The sequence below is a fragment of the Dermacentor andersoni genome, unplaced genomic scaffold (assembly GCF_023375885.2).
Source record: "Dermacentor andersoni unplaced genomic scaffold, qqDerAnde1_hic_scaffold ctg00000033.1, whole genome shotgun sequence".
In the NCBI taxonomy this organism is placed as follows: Eukaryota; Metazoa; Arthropoda; class Arachnida; order Ixodida; family Ixodidae; genus Dermacentor; species Dermacentor andersoni.
This window is the reverse complement of record NW_027314755.1, coordinates 3,174,545-3,180,793: the sequence shown is the minus strand read 5'-3', so window position 1 is coordinate 3,180,793 and position 6,249 is coordinate 3,174,545.

The following is a 6,249-nucleotide window of genomic DNA, read 5'->3' as shown; positions in this document are numbered from 1 at the left end:
GTACGTACAGCTGCAACAATCTCTCAAAGATCACCGTACTGTAGCATTAAACAAGACAATAACAAGGATGTAAATTTTAAATAAACCGTAAAAATGCAGCCTCCGTTATGTTTACTTCCTTATCTTTCTCTTAATTTGCGTTACCATAACACACTTCCCTTACCCGCAAAGAAAGGAATTCAAACAGCACTAAAGGCCGAACAAGAAAGAACACAATCTACAAAGCAGAGCGCTTTGTCTTTTGTGTTTTGCTTGCGCTGCCCTTTCGCACTATTTCGATTCCCGAGTGTACGAGCTACACTGCGTCAATGCTCCATTTCAGCGTATTGTTCTGGCTCGGTGTGCTGTCCTGCATGCAAGGGCGCTCGCATCGCGCTGGGTTTGGAGGAAAGACCACATTTCGCGAACGAGCATGCTGTTTCGTGCCTCTTCAGTTTGCGCAAACATTAGTACATTTACTCGGCACAAAACGGGTTTATACAGAAGACACGCCGTACTTGACGTTCCAGCAACGCGCCGCGCTGCTATAATGCGATAAGACGCGCCCAATATTTTCTTGTCCTTGCCGAAACCTAGCACAAAGCCACTTCGGAAGTGGCAAAGAAGGGGCCATTTTACGACTGTTCACAATGAGATTGTGAGCGAAAGTACACTCAGCGTATCGGAAAGTGTTTGGGGAAAGAACCCGTTCATAAGCTGCATTGTGCATTAGCGTTTAGAAAATGAGTCGGCTTAGTTTTTATAGGTGAGTGAGGTATGAAAACGGAATAAGGAAAAAGGAAGCACGATTTATATGGCATCAGTGCCTAGGCACGAAAGGCTTTGTACAAGTAAATTGAAATGTTGCTATGGGACGCGGCCCAACTGCAACTTACGCGGGTTGATTCTACTACCTCACGTGTGCCTCTAGGTCAGCGCTTAGTGAATCAGGCTTCGGTACTGCATTAGCAGGGTTCAAGGCTAGTCGCCAAATATGTGATTTAATTAATCCAGGCGGTGCGTGCAAACTCTTGCAACGTGGAGCTGCGCTTCGAGCTGTACTCCCCGCACGAACACATTGGCAACCAGCAGACGGCACTTGCATGCTGCAGGGCACAGAACACGGGCCACGGATATGCCTGCCTCAAGGTCTCCCGTGAGCCGGCCAAGGTAAGCCAAGAAACAACGAAGCATTAACACGAAAACAAAAAAATCACAAAAAGTTTTACAGACAAAGTGCGTAACACGTACACCCAAGTAAAGTAAATGGAAAACAACAAGCGCCAAATGAAATATAAATGAAGACATTGTTACTCAACTACTGTGAAGTATGTGGCCCTTAACGGCAATCTTCAAAATCATTATGACTTCTAGGCAGGCGATTGACTAGGGAAGGTGGTTTGACTCTGTAATTGTCTTGGGCGAAAATAGTCAATTAACGCATTTGGTCGACAAAGGGAACGAAGACTTTTTGCGGGTGATTGTTTCTGGAAGACGCATAAGCTGGTTCTTTCGAAAGTGCTTACTTTAACAGTTGGTCCTGAAAAACAATATTGTGGAATAAACAGAGGCGGAATATTTTCCGTCTAATTTGTAAGTTATCAAGGACTAGGCTGTCATATAAAACTAGCACTCCACGAATAATTAGAAACAATGAAACGATCTGAGCGGTTTTGTACTGATTCGATGCCACAGAGATGACGCATATTCTAGCTTCGGTCTAATGAGTGTTTTGTACAGAAGCTGTTTCAAGTGTTCTGAGACTTGCGAAAAGCTCCTGCATATGTCGCCTACCATTGTATTCTCGTTACGGCTGATTTTCGAGATATGTGCATGCCAGGAGAGCTTATTCGCCACATGGGTACCGAGATACTTATACGAGGGAATTGTTTCAAGACTAACTTCGTTAATTTGTACTGGAAAGTGTTGGATAGGCTACACTGCCGAGAAACTGCCATTACTTTGCATTTTGTTAGGTTAAGCACCATTTGCCACTTGTCATTTGCCATTTGCCAATTGCCAGGCCGCCATTGGGATCTTAAGCAACGTTTAACGTTAGAACGTTATCTCATGGGGCGAGACTAGGAGTGTTATTGGAGGAATTGGGGGGTAGTAAATGGGATGTAATAGGACTCAGTGAGGTTAGGAGGACAAAGTAAGCATATACAGTGCTAAAAAGCAGGCATGTCCTGTGCTACCGGGGCTCAGCGGAGAGACGAGAACTGGGAGTCGGATTCCTGATTGCTAAGGATATAGCTCGTAACATACAGAAATTCTACAGCCTTTACGAGATAGTGGCAGGTGTAGTTTTGAAACTTAATAAGAGGTACAAATCGAAGGTCGTACAGGTCTACGCCCCTACATAAAGTCATGATGACCAGGAAGTCGAAAGCTTCTATGAAGACGTGTAATCGGTGATGGGAAGAGTGAAAAGAACGTACACTATACAGATGGGCGACTTCAATGCCAAGGTATGCAAGAAGCAGGCTGGAGACAAGGCAGTGGGGGAATATGGCATAGGCACTAGGAATCGCAGGGGATTGTTATTAGTAGAGTTTGCGGAACAGAAGAATATGCGGATAATGAATACATTCTTCCGCAAGCGGGATAACTGAAAGTGGACGTGGAGGAGCCCGATTGGCGAGACTAGAAATGAAATAGACTTCATACTCTGCGCTAACCCTGGCATCATACAAGATGTGGACGTGCTCGGCAAGGTGCGCTGCAGTGACAATAGGATGGTAAGAACTCGAATTAGCCTAGACTTGAGGAGGGAACGGAAGAAACTGGTATATAAGACGCCAATCAATGAGTTAGCGGTAAAAGGGAAACTAGAGGAATTCCGGATCAAGCTACAGAACCGGTATTCGGCTTTAACTCAGGAAGAGGACCTTAGTTTGAAGCAATGAACAACAATCTTATGGGCATCATTAAGGAGCCTGCAACAGCAGTCGGTGGTAACTCCGTAGTACCGCATAGCTATCGCAAGAGACGAAAGTGATCAAGAAACGCCAGTGTATGAAAACCTCTAACCCTACAGCTAGAATAGAACTGGCAGAACTTTCTAAGTTAATCAACAAGCGTAAGACAGCTGACATAAGGAACTTTAATATGGATAGAAGTGAACATGCTCTCACGAACGGAGGAAGCCTAAAAGCAGTGAAGAAGAAACTAGGAATTAGCAAGAATCAGATGTATGCGTTAAGAGACAAAGCCGGCAATGTCATTACTAATATGGATAAGATAGTTCAAGTGGCTGAGGAGTTATATAGAGATTTATACAGTACCAGTAGCACCCACGACAATAATGTGAGAGAGAATAGACTAGAGGAAACTGAAATCCCTCAAGTAACGCAGAAAGATGTAGAGAACGCCTTGGGAGCTATGCGAAGGGGGAAGGCAGCTGGGGAGCATCAGCTAACAGCTGATTTGTTGAAGATTGGTGGCCTATTTCTTCAAGAAAAGCTGGCCACCCTATAAACACAATGCCTCATGACTTTGAGCGTACCTGAATCTTAGAAGAACGCTAACATAATCCTAATCCGTAACAAACGGGACGCAAAGACGTGAAAAATTATAGATCGATCAGCTTACGGTCCGTTGCCTATAAAGTATTTACTAAGGCAATCGCAAATAGAATCAGGAACACCTTAGACTTCTGTCACCCAAAGGACCAGGCAGGATTCCGTAAAGGCTACTCAACAAAAGACCATATTCACACAATCAATCAGGTGATAGAGACCAGTGCGGCATATAACCAGCCCTTATATATAGCTTTCATTGATTACGAAAAAGCGTTTGATTCAGTCGAAACCTCAGCAGTCATGGAAGCTTTACGTAATCAAGGTGTTGACAAGCCATATGTAAAAATACTGAAAGATCTATGTAGCGGCTCCTAGCCACCGTAATCCTCCACAAAGAAAGCAACAAAATCCCAAGAAAGGCGTCAGACAGGGAGATACAATATCTCCAATGCTATTCACAGCATGTTTACAGGAGGTATTCAGAGACCTGGAGTGGGAAGAATTGGGGATAAACGTTGATGGAGAATACCTTAGCAACTTGCGACTCGTTGATGATATTGCCTTGCTTAGTAACTCAGGAGACCAATTGCAATGCATACTCACTGACCTGGAGACGCAAAGCCGAAGGGTGGGTCTAAAAATTAATCTGCAGAAAACTAATGTTTAACAGTCCCGGAAGAGAACAGCAGTTTGCGATAGGTAGCAAGGCATTGGAAGTGGTAGGTGAATGCATCTACTTAGGGCAGGTAGGGACCGCGGATCCGGATCATAATACTGAAATAGAAGAGTAAGAATGGGCTGCGGTGCGTTTGGCAGGCAGTCTCAGATCATGAAGAGCAGGTTACCATTATCCCTCAAGAGAAAAGTGGATAACAGTTGTGTCTTACCAGTACTCACGTACGGGGCAGAAACCTGGAGGCTTAAGGAAAGGGTTCTACTTAAATTGAGGACGACGCAACGGGCTATGGAAAGAACTATTGGTGTAAAGTTAAGGGATAAGAAAAAAGCAGATTGGGTGAGGAAACAAACGCGAGTTAATGACATAATAGTTGAAATCTAGAAAAAGAAATGGGCATTGGCAGGACATGAAATTAGGAGGGAAGACGAGCGATGGTCATTAAGGGCTTCGGACTGGATTCCAAGGGAAGGGAAGCGTAGCAGGGGGGGGAGACAGAAAGTTAGGTGGGTGGATGAGAATAGGAAGTTTGCAGGGACAACATGGTCCCAATTAGTACATGACCTGTGTAGTTGCCGAAGTATGGGAGAGGCATTTGCCCTGCAGTGTGCGTAACCAGGCTGATGAAGTTGATGCCACTTGTAACACTAGTTCCAGATAATGTCCAGGTCAGTCTGCAGGATAAAAGGGTGCTGTGAATTTATTACGTAATGGTAAAGGACGCCGTCATCTGCGAAGAATTTAATTGACGAGTTAATTGGGCCGGGACGTCTTTGATATATATAAGAAATAGCAATGGTCTTAAGACCGAGCTTTGTGGTACACCTGACTGAACTGCACAATGCTGTGACAGCGAAGTATTTTCAGTGACAAATTGCGTACAGTTAGTAAGAAAGCATTCAATCCACTTCAGTATGTTAGGATCTATATTTAGGGCACTGATTTTAACGAGCAGCAGTTGGTGTGGAACCCTGTCGGATGCCTTGGCAAAGTCTAGGAAGACGCAATCAACTAGTAGTCCTTTGTCTAAAGCGGAAGCTAACCTATTAATCAAGCATATGAATTGTTTTTCACAGGAGTAACTTTAACGGAAACCACGCTGAGAAGGAGTGAAGAATGAGTTTGATTCAAGAAAGGAGATGAGGTTGGAGCAGATTAAGTGCTCAAGAAGTTTGCAGGGAATGCTTGTTGGTGAAATAGCTCTATAATTTGGAGTTGGATATGGCTTAACGAATTTAAAAAGAGGGACGACTTTCCCTGCCTTCCAATCAGCAGGTAATGATGCGCTTTCAAGAGATTGGGTGAAGAGGTACATAAAAATTACAGATGAATACACTGCAGCGTTTTTCAAAAATTTTAAAATAATTTTGTCAACACCGCAGCTAGACGACTGTTTCTAGTCCTGGGTTATCTTCATAATTCATGTAAATTCAATAATAACTGGGTTCATCGGAATCGGAAAAATATTGCGTTTGTACATGCACAGTGTTGGGGCAGCATGAACTCCCGTAAATGTATTCGCCAAGGTATTGTTTAGTGCTGCACAGCAGTCTTCACTAGTCATGACATTGCCATCAGCGTCTGTGAGGGATATGTCGTTTTTCTTTGCAGGTTTGATTGTCCTACAAAACCTCCTTGAGTTTGTTGAAAGAAAGGAAGACAATGTGCTATTGAAAAACACGTGCTTACCTCTTCCTGTCACAGTTCTATAAATGCGCAAAGCTTCGCTATATGCATACCGACGAGTTCTGTCCGGCTTTGCGAGATGAAAACGTAGTTTTTTCTTGTATACCATTCTTTTCAGGGCAATTGAAAGCCAAGGCGAGCGCTTCTTTAAAGGGCCCCTCACCAGGTCTGGCCATATATAGCTGACAAGTGCAGAGCATACAATGCGCACTAACGATCGTGTCTGCAACGTATTACATCACTACCTAACGTCCAAAGGTCTGAAATGGCATTTGCTCCGCGGTGGTGTTGGCGAACGGCATCGCAGAAAGTGTAGCCAAGTTCTTCGATATATGCAGGTTTGTGCTGGTGCAAACTGTACCTTTTAGTAGACGTCTTGCTTGC